Below are 14,973 nucleotides of genomic sequence, written 5' to 3'. Positions count from 1 at the left end.
CCGCCATGCCGTCAAACGCAGCCGCGGTAAGTCTTGAAACAGACAGGGACCCTGCTGAAGCAAGTCCCTTCTCAGAGGTAGAGGCCACGGATCCTCCGTGATCATCTCTTGAAGTTCCGGGTACCAAGTCCTTCTTGGCCAATCCGGAACCACTAGTATCGTTCTTACGCCTCTTTGCCGTATAATTCTCAATACTTTTGGTATGAGAGGCAGAGGAGGAAACACATACACCGACTGGTACACCCAAGGCGTTACCAGCGCGTCCACAGCTATTGCCTGCGGGTCTCTTGACTTGGCGCAATACCTGTCCAGTTTTTTGTTGAGGCGAGACGCCATCATGTCCACCATTGGTCTTTCCCAACGGGTTACAAGCATGTGGAAAACTTCTGGATGAAGTCCCCACTCTCCCGGGTGAAGGTCGTGTCTGCTGAGGAAGTCTGCTTCCCAGTTGTCCACTCCCGGGATGAACACTGCTGACAGTGCTATCACATGATTCTCTGCCCAGCGAAGAATCCTTGCAGCTTCTGCCATTGCACTCCTGCTTCTTGTGCCGCCCTGTCTGTTTACATGGGCGACTGCCGTGATGTTGTCCGACTGGATCAACACCGGTTTTCCTTGAAGCAGAGGTTCTGCCTGGCTTAGAGCATTGTAGATTGCTCTTAGTTCCAGAATGTTTATGTGAAGAGACGTTTCCAGGCTCGACCACACGCCCTGGAAGTTTCTTCCTTGTGTGACTGCTCCCCAGCCTCTCAGGCTGGCGTCCGTTGTCACCAGGATCCAATCCTGTATGCCGAATCTGCGGCCCTCCAATAGATGAGCACTCTGCAACCACCACAGAAGAGATACCCTTGTCCTTGGAGACAGGGTTATCCGCTGGTGCATCTGAAGATGCGACCCTGACCATTTGTCCAGCAGATCCCTCTGGAAAATTCTTGCGTGGAATCTGCCGAATGGAATTGCTTCGTAAGAAGCCACCATTTTTCCCAGGACTCTTGTGCATTGATGTACAGACACCTTTCCTGGTTTTAGGAGGTTCCTGACAAGTTCGGATAACTCCTTGGCTTTTTCCTCCGGGAGAAAAACCTTTTTCTGAACCGTGTCCAGAATCATCCCTAGGAACAGCAGACGTGTTGTCGGAATTAACTGGGATTTTGGAATATTCAGAATCCACCCGTGCTGCTTTAGCACTTCTTGAGACAGTGCTAATCCCATCTCTAGCTGTTCTCTGGACCTTGCCCTTATTAGGAGATCGTCCAAGTATGGGATAATTAATACGCCTTTTCTTCGAAGAAGAATCATCATCTCGGCCATTACCTTGGTAAAGACCCGAGGTGCCGTGGACAATCCAAACGGCAGCGTCTGAAACTGATAGTGACAGTTCTGTACGACGAACCTGAGGTACCCCTGGTGTGAGGGGTAAATTGGAACGTGGAGATACGCATCTTTGATGTCCAAGGATACCATAAAGTCCCCTTCTTCCAGGTTCGCTATCACTGCTCTGAGTGACTCCATCTTGAACTTGAACTTTTTTATGTACAGGTTCAAGGATTTCAGATTTAGAATAGGTCTTACCGAGCCATCCGGCTTCGGTACCACAAATAGAGTGGAATAATACCCCTTTCCTTGTTGTAAAAGAGGTACCTTGACAATCACCTGCTGAGAGTACAGCTTGTGAATGGCTTCCAAGACCGTCACCCTGTCGGAGGGGGACGTTGGTAAAGCAGACTTCAGGAAACGGCGAGGTGGATCCGTCTCTAGTTCCAACCTGTACCCCTGAGATATTATCTGCAGGATCCAGGGATCTACCTGCGAGTGAGCCCACTGCGCGCTGAAATTCTTGAGACGACCGCCCACCGCCCCCGAGTCCGCTTGGGAAGCCCCAGCGTCATGCTGAGGCTTTTGTAGAAGCGGGGGAGGGCTTCTGTTCCTGGGAAGGAGCTGCCTGTTGCAGTCTCTTCCCCCTTCCTCTGCCTCGTGGCAGATATGAATATCCCTTTGCTCTCTTGTTTTTAAAGGAACGAAAGGGCTGCGGTTGAAAAGTCGGTGTCTTTTTCTGTTGGGGAGTGACTTGAGGTAAAAAGGTGGATTTCCCGGCTGTAGCCGTGGCCACCAAATCCGATAGACCAACACCAAATAACTCCTCCCCTTTATACGGCAAAACTTCCATATGCCGTTTTAAGTCCGCATCACCTGACCACTGTCGCGTCCATAAACTTCTTCTGGCCGAAATGGACATAGCACTTACCCGTGATGCCAGTGTGCAAATATCCCTCTGTGCATCACGCATATAAAGAAATGCATCCTTTATTTGCTCTAAAGACAGTAAAACATTGTCCCTATCCAGGGTATCAATATTTTCAATCAGGGACTCTGACCAAGCTACCCCAGCACTGCACATCCAGGCTGTCGCTATAGCTGGTCGTAGTATAACACCTGTATGTGTGTATATACTTTTTTGGATATTTTCCATCCTCCTATCTGCTGGATCTTTAAGTGCGGCCGTCTCAGGAGAGGGTAACGCCACTTGTTTTGATAAGCGTGTGAGCGCCTTGTCCACCCTAGGAGGTGTTTCCCAGCGCGCCCTAACCTCTGGCGGGAAAGGGTATAAAGCCAATAACTTCTTTGAAATTAGCAGTTTTTTTATCGGGGGCAACCCACGCTTCATCACACACCTCATTTAATTCATCTGACTCAGGAAAAACTATAGGTAGTTTTTTCACACCCCACATAATACCCTGTTTTGTGGTACCTGTAGTATCAGCAATATGTAACGCCTCCTTCATTGCCAAAATCATATAACGTGTGGCCCTACTGGAAAATACGGTTGATTCGTCACCGTCGCCACTGGAATCAGTGCCTGTGTCTGGGTCCGTGTCGACCGACTGAGGTAACGGGCGTTTTACAGCCCCTGACGGTGTTTGAGGCGCCTGGACAGGTGCTAATTGATTGTCCGGCCGTCTCATGTCGTCAAACGACTGCTTTAGCGTGTTGACACTATCCCGTAATTCCATAAATAAAGCCATCCATTCTGGTGTCGACTCCCTAGGGGGTGACATCCCCATATTTGGCAATTGCTCCGCCTCCACACCAATATCGTCCTCATACATGTCGACACACACGTACCGACACACAGCAGACACACAGGGAATGCTCTTAAAGAAGACAGGACCCCACTAGCCCTTTGGGGAGACAGAGGGAGAGTTTGCCAGCACACACCAAAAGCGCTATATATGACAGGGATAGCCTTATAATAAGTGCTCCCTGTATAGCTGCTTTAATATATATATTTTTTCCACAATTTTGCCCCCCCTCTCTTGTTTTACCCTGTTTCTGTAGTGCAGTGCAGGGGAGAGCCTGGGAGCCTTCCTGACCAGCGGAGCTGTGTGAGGAAAATGGCGCTGTGTGCTGAGGAGATAGGCCCCGCCCCTTTTTCGGCGGGCTCGTCTCCCGCTCTTTAACGGATTCTGGCAGGGGTTAAATATCTCCATATAGCCCCCGGAGGCTATATGTGAGGTATTTTTTGCCAAAAAATAGGTTTACATTGCCTCCCAGGGCGCCCCCCTCCCAGCGCCCTGCACCCTCAGTGACTGCCGTGTGAAGTGTGCTGAGAGGAAATGGCGCACAGCTGCAGTGCTGTGCGCTACCTTAAGAAGACTGAGGAGTCTTCTGCCGCCGATTCTGGACCTTCTTCTCGTTTCAGCATCTGCAAGGGGGCCGGCGGCGAGGCTCCGGTGACCATCCAGGCTGTACCTGTGATCGTCCCTCTGGAGCTAATGTCCAGTAGCCAAAGAAGCCAATCCATCCTGCATGCAGGTGAGTTCACTTCTTCTCCCCTAAGTCCCTCGTTGCAGTGATCCTGTTGCCAGCAGGACTCACTGTAAAATAAAAAACCTAAGCTAAACTTTTCTAAGCAGCTCTTTAGGAGAGCCACCTAGATTGCACCCTTCTCGGCCGGGCACAAAAATCTAACTGAGGCTTGGAGGAGGGTCATAGGGGGAGGAGCCAGTACACACCACCTGATCGTAAAGCTTTACTTTTTGTGCCCTGTCTCCTGCGGAGCCGCTATTCCCCATGGTCCTTTCAGGAACCCCAGCATCCACTAGGACGATAGAGAAAATGGAAATTTTTCTTCCTCACATAGATGAGATCACAATAGGCAAGCAAAGGGAGGGGTGGGGCCTGCTCACAGCATTGCAGCCTGTTATCTGTCTCTTGATTTCCTACTCCCCCCTTATGCTGAGCAGCTCTCTGATCTCTTGATTTGTCCAGGTCGCCATGTTGCCTGTCTCCTCCACTCAATGCTTTTCAGGGCTTCTCCTCCGCTTTCCCAGGCTCTGGATGATTACATCATCTTTTCTGAGCCCAAGAAAGCTCCAATCAGAGGCATTTTTACAGTCCCATGTACAGAACACTGGGTAGGACACATTCACACTGCACCGCATCCCGAGTTGATGCACGTTCATGTGCACTAACCCGGGAAATATTTGTCAGTGTGAAAGGGGTATCAGCAAGAGGACCAGGAGTTTAGTTAAGACTTTAGTTATGCTACTATGACAGGTACAGGGTGTGAGGTGAAAAACTAATGGGAGAGTCAAGGAAGACACCAATACTACATGCAGGGAGAACAGGGGAGGGAGAAATGTTATATCCTGTGAGGAAGATGTGTGGAAAGTTATTGACATTACCAGAGGGGAAGATAATAAGGTCCGATTTCTAGGTGTTAACCTTGAGAATCCAGGTGGAGATGGCCGAGAGGTAGTTGGACACATAGGATAAAAAATTGAGAAGCACAAATTAAAAATTCTGTCCAACATATCAAACTAAAAGGTATTTGTGAGAAAAGTAACATCTTTGTAAAACTGCTATTATGCAGGCATACAGTGCTTTTCATGGGCTAATCTACAATTCTAGCATCTCGCAGCTCCATTGTGCAACAAAGTTCTATATTAAGTAAACATTTGCAAAAGCACAATGCCTCCAAAAGGATTAGCCTAAAAGGACTATTAATTATGGTAATGGGAACAGTCATAAAAACACAGTTACTGTAATTGTAAGTGCTCAGCACAAAATCTGTCTTGTGTAATGCAGTTAGCAATTCTGTTTGCTAAAAGCAGGATCTGCATTTTGCTCAAGCACATTACAACATTATACAGAGGTGTTAGCAATGCCAAAACGTGAAAGGTTAAAGAAAACAAACTCCCTAAGACAATACCTGCAATGAAAAGGTTGCTGTTCTAGACACAGTCGATGTAAAACTCATGGACATAATAATGGTGACTCTAAATAGCTTCTCCCACCTTTTAGAGGCACCATAAAAATTAAATATAATAAAACAAAAGATGAGGCTGTCAGGTGGTGACTTTCAGCTGGGACCCACAATAGAAGCAATCAGAACTAAAAAAGGAAGTGACATTTAAAAAGAACAAAGCCTTTCTATGCATAGATATAGATCTAACTCGGAAGAAACATTAGGATAGACCTGCCCTCTGAGTGGTAGAGACTACAATACACAGTTCTGAAAGGATACAAGTCCGTCATTCTAATATATATATATATATCTATCTATCACATACAGCACTATACAGGATATATCTTTAGCTGTCACAACACTGTGGATTTCAACACATTTTCTTGATGATAAACATACAAACACATCACTATGTTCAAACAAGTAGGTAATCCTATGGTAATTTACAGATCTGAAATGTAATTCTATGCCATTCTGTACACAATTACCCATATGGAATCCTGCTTGTACCATATTTGCAGTTGTTAGCATTGTGGTACTGCAATGCTAGGTTTAATCATCAATTTGTGTGGAGTTAATGTGTCCTAACCATGTTTATGTGTGTTTCCACCAGGTGCACTGGCCCTGATGTGCGTCTGTAGTAGATTATAAGATCCTAATTTATTATCATGAATCAAATTCTCTGTGTATCCTGTTTTGTATCTTGTTGTCAATAAATAAATATTAGTAATAGATCAAATGCACTGCATGTCAATGAATGAATTACAGAAAAACATGCCATGTTTATAAACATGGACAAATCTACTGCTCAACATATCACAATGATGCCACCCAGAGGTCAAATTATCAAAGGGACTAGCACCCCGATTGTAAGCAGGTGTTAAAGTGAGGGGCGAACGAGGTGGAACCGAGTGCCACCACCTATAATGGTAGGGTTACTGATTAGCTGCAGCCACCTCCACCTTCCTCAGGTCCTGGTGGCTCCATGGTCCTCCTACATCTACAGCCCACCCTTCCTAGTACTCACACACGCTGTGTCTGTTGGACAGCATTCATCCCCTCCTCAGATCCCAGTGGCTTCCTTTTCCGGCACGGTGTATGTGATGTCATGCTGTCACCACTGCTGAAGTGAAGAAGAGCCATGAAGAGGAGCAGGCTTTGCACATCTTGAAGACAAGATGAGATGGGTCTGGAGGGATACAGGGCATAAAGCTGCTAGAGGGACACAGGCGGTGAGCTGCTGGAGTGACAGAAGCAGAGATGTGCAAAAGGGCACTACTCTGGGCATTATGTGTCTAAGCAGCAATACTATGGTCATTGTGTGTAAGGGGCGTTACAACTGAGGACATTATGTGTAAGGGGCACTACTACTGTGGGCAACATAAATAAAAGGCACTACTGAGTAACGTAATCATAATAAGGGGCATTACTATGTGGTATAATATGAATCAGAGGCACTACATGCGGTGTAATGTGAATAAGATTGTGCTACTGTGTGGTGTAAATTTGAATTTAATTGTGTGACCACGCTGCGTCTTTGTGAGATTAACGTGCCTTTATAAAGTATAGGAAGTAGGGCACTAATTTGCAGGGGGTTGCCGAAAACACTAGCACTGGCCCTGGCTGCGCTTAATGTGAGGGGGGGTGTTAGGTGGCGGGCTAAATGAGTTTCACCCCCTCTCAGGGACCATTTTAAGCTCTGATTGCAAGCAATACTCTATGCAAGACTTCATAAGAGAGAAAGCATAGTGTGTCTGTAATAAAACAAGCCTTATTAGCCCCAAAAAGGAGGAATTACTTTTCGCATAGCAAATTAGATAAAACATACATATATTTCCTTCTAGCATTCATTTGGCCAACTCTGGGCCTGATCCAGAGATTTACATAAGTCTGATATTTATGTAAATCAGTATGACTGAAATTTTACTGGCGTGTGGGGGCAGAAACAGGGAGGGTTCAAGAAAACGGAGTTGTGTTGATTCTAATTTCTGGGCATGCCGCAGCCAGTGCCCAGTGGACGCAACTAACTGGGCCCAGTAAGGTGATTTTGTGGGACAATCTAAGTAACCTGAGTGTTAATCAGATCTTCAATGTTCACGTAGCTGATCCGATGCTGCACCTTTGGACACAGCAGTGGAGCGGAGCAGGGAAGCTGGCAGCGGGCGCCTTTTTACTTGAGATGCGTCATGCAGTCTTTGCATATTTTAGCACAGCCGCTGCGTACAAAGATCCAGTGGAGGTGCCATTAATGAAAATCTTTGAATCCGGTCCTCTGTAGTCAGACATGCCTGGTTAATAGCACTGATATGTAAAGTGTCTTTTTTCTACGGAATTGTACCTAGAATTACAAAACACTACAACCTATCACACAACTTTATTCATACTGCGACAACACTACTCCACTAGACTCTAATTAATGTTTCCTGACAAAGCTAAATCCCAACATCTCTCATACACGTAACTATAAATATCCAGCAAGCCTCAAACATATCATCTGTCTCGTGTTACTTTCAAAATCCTTTAATGAGCCCTATGGAATGCATGCCCTGTCTGTAACACACTAATTTCCATCTATGACCTTTTCCTAACAAAAAAAAACAAAAAAAAACCTCAACCTCCCAGTAATAACAGAAACACAACTATCCCAATGAGATACTGCCTCACCTGCAGAACTTTCACATGTTGGTCTCCACTCCAGTGTCACCTCCAGGCCTAGAAGCACACAAGGAGGTATGATTGGATTCCCCTATTCCTCACATTGCACATCAAAAGTTTCCTACCTGTCCTTTAACTCAGAAATCCCATTATTTATAGTATATACGACCCAGACTTTCATCCCTTCATCTCTGCGTGTTGCTGTGATCAGTGATTCTCATGGATCACCTCCTCAATGTGCTGCCAACTTTCCCTGTTTTCCTAACAATTATTTTCCCTCTGTCAAACCATCAACTGATCACCTGCCATCTCCCCTTCCCCATTTTAACCTTGAAAACAAAACAAACCCTTTCAAACATAACAGTTCTATCCTTTTTCAACAAGTTACACCTCATGGCAAGTAATTCTCCTCAAATGTATACATTTTTTTGTAATGATCGTGCGCTCCTAATTGATGGAGTGACTCCAGCTATCTTCTTTCACAGTGTCAACCTCGTCAGATATGACACTTAAGGCAAAAGTACTGCTGCCAAAAATTCTATCTCCAAGTAGAAAGTCATTGAAAGAAAACTCTTGTTTCTGATGAATTCCTCAGATATACTGTTAAATGATCTGTACTTTTGCCAAACAAATATCCCTACAAGCTCTAATTTCTGCTCTGTCTAAATTTAAAACTCCTCACAGGTATTCCCACACCAACCATCTCACTAACAACAATTTGACTTCCAACTTTAAGACAAGATTGTCTGATTTAAAAATGTTTTCTTCCTACCTGAAGCAACAACCTGCCCAACTCCTGCACCCTCTGGCACATTCTCTTCATCTGTTCGCTCTTCTCCGCCCGAAATACAACTATCCTATTAAGGCTTAGAAATTATTCATCCTCCTCAGAGCTTATCCATTTTCCAAACATCTTGTAATGTTTCCCCTTCCATTAGTATCTTTCCATCATTATTCAAGGTACTCTTATTCTTAAGAAAATAAGAATTTACTTACCGATAATTCTATTTCTCGGAGTCCGTAGTGGATGCTGGGGTTCCTGAAAGGACCATGGGGAATAGCGGCTCCGCAGGAGACAGGGCACAAAAAGTAAAGCTTTAGGATCAGGTGGTGTGCACTGGCTCCTCCCCCTATGACCCTCCTCCAAGCCTCAGTTAGGTACTGTGCCCGGACGAGCGTACACAATAAGGAAGGATTTATGAATCCCGGGTAAGACTCATACCAGCCACACCAATCACACTGTACAACCTGTGATCTGAACCCAGTTAACAGTATGATAACAGCGGAGCCTCTGAAAAGATGGCTCACAACAATAATAACCCGATTTTTTTAACTATGTACAAGTAATGCAGATAATCCGCACTTGGGATGGGCGCCCAGCATCCACTACGGACTCCGAGAAATAGAATTATCGGTAAGTAAATTCTTATTTTCTCTATCGTCCTAGTGGATGCTGGGGTTCCTGAAAGGACCATGGGGATTATACCAAAGCTCCCAAACGGGCGGGAGAGTGCGGATGACTCTGCAGCACCGAATGAGAGAACTCCAGGTCCTCCTTAGCCAGGGTATCAAATTTGTAGGATTTTACAAACGTGTTTGCCCCTGACTAAATAGCCGCTCGGCAAAGTTGTAAAGCCGAGACCCCTCGGGCAGCCGCCCAAGATGAGCCCACCTTCCTTGTGGAATGGGCATTTACATATTTTGGCTGTGGCAGGCCTGCCACAGAATGTGCAAGCTGAATTGTATTACACATCCAACTAGCAAAAGTCTGCTTAAAAGCAAGAGCACCCAGTTTGTTGGGTGCATACAGGATAACAGCAAGTCAGTTTTCCTGACTCCAGCCGTCATGGAACCTATATTTTCAGGGCCCTGACCACATCTATCAACTTGGAGTCCTCCAAGTCCCTAGTAGGCGCAAGACACCACAATAAGCTGGTTCAGGTGAAACACTGACACCACCTTAGGGAGAGAACTGGGGACGAGTCCGCAGCTCTGCCCTGTCCGAATGGACAAACAGATATGGGCTTTTTTGAGAAAAAAAAAAAACCACCAATTTGACACTCGCCTGGTCCAGGCCAGGTCCAAGAGCATGTTCACTTTTCATGTGAGATGCTTCAAATCCACAGATTTGACTGGTTTTAAACCAATGTGTTTTGAGGAATCCCAGAACTACGTTGAGATCCCACAGTGCCACTGGAGGCACAAAAGGGGGTTGTATATGCAATACTCCCTTGACAAACTTCTGGACTTCAGGAACTGAAGCCAATTCTTTGTGGAAGAAAAATCGACAGGGCCGAAATTTGAACCTTAATGGACCCCAATTTGAGGCCCATAGACACTCCTGTTTGCAAGAAATGCAGGAATCGACCGAGTTGAAATTCCTTCGTGGGGCCTTCCTGGCCTCACACCACGCAACATATTTTCGCCACATGTGGTGATAATGTTGTGCGGTCACCTCCTTTCTGGCTTTGACCAGGGTAGGAATGACCTCTTCCTGAATGCCTTTTCCCTTAGGATCCGGCGTTCCACCGCCATGCCGTCAAACGCAGCTGCGGTAAGTCTTGGAACAGACATGGTACTTGCTGAAACAAGTCCCTTCTTAGCGGCAGAGGCCATAAGTCCTCTGTGAGCATCTCTTGAAGTTCCGGGTACCAAGTCCTTCTTGGCCAATCCGGATCCATGAGTATAGTTCTTACTCCTCTACGTCTTATAATTCTCAGTACCTTAGGTATGAAAAGCAGAGGATGGAACACATACACCGACTGGTACACCCACGGTGTTACCAGAACGTCCACAGCTATTGCCTGAGGGTCTCTTAACCTGGCGCAATACCTGTCCCGTTTTTTGTTCAGACGGGACGCCATCATGTCCACCTTTGGTAATTCCCAACGGTTTACAATTATGTGGAAAACTTCCCCATGAAGTTCCCACTCTGCCGGGTGGAGGTCGTGCCTACTGAGGAAGTCTGCTTCCCAGTTTCCATTCCCGGAATGAAACACTGCTGACAGTGCTATCACATGATTTTCCGCCCAGCGAAAAGTCCTTGCAGTTTTTGCCACTGCCCTCCTGCTTCTTGTGCCGCCCTGTCTATTTACGTGGGCGACTGCCGTGATGTTTTATCCCACTGGATCAATACCGGCTGACCTTGAAGCAGAGGTCTTGCTAAGCTTAGAGCATTATAAATTTACCCTTAGCTATATTTATGTGGAGAAAAATCTCCAGACTTGATCACACTCCCTGGAAATTTTTTCCTTGTGTGACTGCTCCCCAGCCTCTCGGGCTGGCCTCCGTGGTCACCAACATCCAAAACTGAATGCCGAATCTGCGGCCCTCTAGAAGATGAGCACTCTGTAACCACCACAGGAGAGACACCCTTGTCCTTGGATATAGGGTTATCCGCTGATGCATCTGAAGATGCGATCCGGACCATTTGTCCAGCAGATCCCACTGAAAAGTTCTTGCATGAAATCTGCCGACTGGAATTGCTTCGAAGGAAGTCACCATTTTTTTACCATGGCCCTTGTGCAATGATGCACTGATTTTAGGAGGTTCCTGACTAGCTCGGATAACTCCCTGGCTTTCTCTTCCGGGAGAAACACCTTTTTCTGGACTGTGTCCAGAATCATCCCTAAGCACAGGAGACTTGTTGTCGGGATCAGCTGCGATTTTGGAATATTTAGAATCCACCCCTGCTGTTGTAACAGTATCCGAGATAGTGCTACTCCGACCTCCAACTGTTCCCTGGACTTTGCCCTTATCAGGAGATCGTCCAAGTAAGGGATAATTAAGACGCCTTTTCTTCGAAGAAGAACCATCATTTCGGCCATTACCTTGGTAAAGATCCGGGGTGCCGTAGACAATCCAAACGGCAGCGTCTGAAACTGATAGTGACAGTTCTGTACCACGAACCTGAGGTACCCTTAGTGATAAGGGCAAATTTGGGACATGGAGGTAAGCATCCCTGATGTCTCGGGACACCAGATAGTCCCCTTCTTCCCGGTTCGTTATCACTGCTCTGAGTGACTCCATCTTGATTTGAACCTTTGTAAGTGTTCAAATTTTTTTAGATTTAGAATAGGTCTCACCTAGCCTTCTGGCTTCAGTACCACAATATAGTGTGGAATAATACCCCCTTTTCTTGTTGTAGGAGGGGTAATTTAATTATCACCTGCTGGGAATACAGCTCGTGAATTTTTTCCCATACTGCCTCCTTGTCGGAGGGAGACCTTGGTAAAGCAGACTTCAGGAGCCTGCGCAGGGGAAACGTCTCGACATTCCAAACTGTACCCCTGGGATACTACTTGTAGGATCCAGGGGTCCTGTACGGTCTCAGCGTCATGCTGAGAGCTTGTCAGAAGCGGTGGAACGCTTCTGTTCCTGGGAATGGGCTGCCTGCTGCAGTCTTCTTCCCTTTCCTCTATCCCTGGGCAGATATGACTCTTATAGGGACGAAAGGACTGAAGCTGAAAAGACGGTGTCTTTTTCTGCAGAGATGTGACTTAGGGTAAAAACGGTGGATTTTCCAGCAGTTGCCGTGGCCACCAGGTCCGATGGACCGACCCCAAATAACTCCTCTTCCTTTATACGGCAATACACCTTTGTGCCGTTTGGAATCTGCATCACCTGACCACTGTCGTGTCCATAAACATCTTCTGGCAGATATGGACATCGCACTTACTCTTGATGCCAGAGTGCAAATATCCCTCTGTGCATCTCGCATATATAGAAATACATCCTTTAAATGCTCTATAGTCAATAAAATACTGTCCCTGTCAAGGGTATCAATATTTTTAGTCAGGGAATCCGACCAAGCCACCCCAGCTCTGCACATCCAGGCTGAGGCGATCGCTGGTCGCAGTATAACACCAGTATGTGTGTATATACTTTTTATGATATTTTTCCAGCCTCCTGTCAGCTGGCTCCTTGAGGACGGCCCTATCTATAGACGGTACCGCCACTTGTTCTGATAAGCGTGTGAGCGCCTTATCCACCCTAAGGGGTGTTTCCCAACGCGCCCTAACTTCTGGCGGGAAAGGGTATACCGCCCATATTTTCTATCGGGGGGAACCCACGCATCATCACACACTTCATTTAATTTATCTGATTCAGGAAAAACTACGGTAGTTTTTTCACATCCCACATAATACCCTCTTTTGTGGTACTTGTAGTATCAGAAATATGTAACACCTCCTTCATTGCCCTTAACGTGTGGCCCTAATAAGGAATACGTTTGTTTATTCACCGTCGACACTGGATTCAGTGTCCCTGTCTGTGTCTGTGTCGACCGACTAAAGTAAACGGGCGTTTTAAAAACCCCTGACGGTGTTTTTGAGACGTCTGGACCGGTACTAATTGTTTGTCGGCCGTCTCATGTCGTCAACCGACCTTGCCGCGTGTTGACATTATCACGTAATTCCCTAAATAAGCCATCCATTCCGGTGTCGACTCCCTAGAGAGTGACATCACCATTACAGGCAATTGCTCCGCCTCCTCACCAACATCGTCCTCATACATGTCGACACACACGTACCGACACACAGCACACACACAGGGAATGCTCTGATAGAGGACAGGACCTACTAGCCCTTTGGAGAGACAGAGGGAGAGTTTGCCAGCACACACCAAAAACGCTATAATTATATAGGGACAACCTTATATAAGTGTTTTCCCTTATAGCATCTTTTTTATATATTTTTAACGCCAAATTAGTGCCCCCCCTCTCTGTTTTAACCCTGTTTCTGTAGTGCAGTGCAGGGGAGAGCCTGGGAGCCTTCCCTCCAGCCTTTCTGAGGGAAAATGGCGCTGTGTGCTGAGGAGATAGGCCCCGCCCCTTTTTCGGCGGCCTCGTCTCCCGCTCTTAACGGATTCTGGCAGGGGTTAAATATCTCCATATAGCCCCCGGAGGCTATATGTGAGGTATTTTTAGCCAAAAATAGGTTTTCATTGCCTCCCAGGGCGCCCCCCTCCCAGCGCCCTGCACCCTCAGTGACTGCCGTGTGAAGTGTGCTGAGAGGAAATGGCGCACAGCTGCAGTGCTGTGCGCTACCTTAAGAAGACTGAGGAGTCTTCATGCCGCCGATTCTGGACCTTCTTCTTGTTTCAGCATCTGCAAGGGGGCCGGCGGCGAGGCTCCGGTGACCATCCAGGCTGTACCTGTGATCGTCCCTCTGGAGCTAATGTCCAGTAGCCAAAGAAGCCAATCCATCCTGCACGCAGGTGAGTTCACTTCTTCTCCCCTAAGTCCCTCGTTGCAGTGATCCTGTTGCCAGCAGGACTCACTGTAAAATAAAAAACCTAAGCTAAACTTTTCTAAGCAGCTCTTTAGGAGAGCCACCTAGATTGCACCCTTCTCGGCCGGGCACAAAAATCTAACTGGCTTGGAGGAGGGTCATAGGGGGAGGAGCCAGTGCACACCACCTGATCCTAAAGCTTTACTTTTTGTGCCCTGTCTCCTGCGGAGCCGCTATTCCCCCCCATGGTCCTTTCAGGAACCCCAGCATCCACTAGGACGATAGAGAAAAAGGAATTGTGACTATTGTGGTCAATTTGATCACTGCTAAACCTGCTGAATTTGACCTCTCTGCCTTTTCACATCTCCAACAAGCTCTTTGTTCAGGGCCTTAACTACGGATGTGCGAGTCATTGCCGCTGCACAGGGTGCACCATCATTGCCCCATGGCACCAGCATGGAGCTTGCAGGGTTTATGGAACAGCACCCTGCAGCCTATAGAGCAGGCCTGGTCAACCTGTGGCTCTCCAGCTGTTGTGCAACTACAAGTCCCAGCATGCCCTGCCAGAGTTTAAGAATTTCCTAATAGCAAAACTGTGGCAGTGCATGCTGGGACTTGTAGTTGCACAACAGCTAGAGAGTCACAGGTTGGCCAGGCCTGCTATAGAGCTACTGCAGAGACACCTGGAGAAACCAAGGGACACTCTGGGAAGGCACCTTGCAGCCTGTGGAGCTGCCCAGAGAATCCTTAGCGCTTTGGCAGAACTGTACTTCCCAGAGCCGGCAGCACTCCCCTAGATGTGATGCAATGGCATCATGGGTTTAGGAGGTGGGGCTGGTG

General features: G+C 46.9%; 1 protein-coding gene across 25 annotated transcripts in view; it reads right to left on the bottom strand.

Moving 5' to 3' along the window:
• PITPNM2 (phosphatidylinositol transfer protein membrane associated 2) overlaps positions 1-14,973 on the bottom strand; it is a 545,353-nt gene that overhangs the window by 342,634 nt on the left and 187,746 nt on the right. For 3 of the 25 annotated variants that reach the window (XM_063964522.1, XM_063964521.1, XM_063964524.1), the window contains one exon: positions 4,686-4,725. The exons of the other annotated variants lie outside the window; for them this stretch is intronic. The gene's annotated coding sequence lies outside the window, so the exon portion shown is untranslated. The remainder of the gene's footprint in view (positions 1-4,685; positions 4,726-14,973) is intronic. 25 annotated transcript variants of the gene reach the window in all.

This window comes from Pseudophryne corroboree, chromosome 1 (genome assembly GCF_028390025.1).
Source record: "Pseudophryne corroboree isolate aPseCor3 chromosome 1, aPseCor3.hap2, whole genome shotgun sequence".
In the NCBI taxonomy this organism is placed as follows: domain Eukaryota; kingdom Metazoa; phylum Chordata; class Amphibia; order Anura; family Myobatrachidae; genus Pseudophryne; species Pseudophryne corroboree.
The sequence above is the reverse complement of the archived record's forward strand: the minus strand, read 5'-3'. Positions and strand labels throughout refer to the sequence as shown.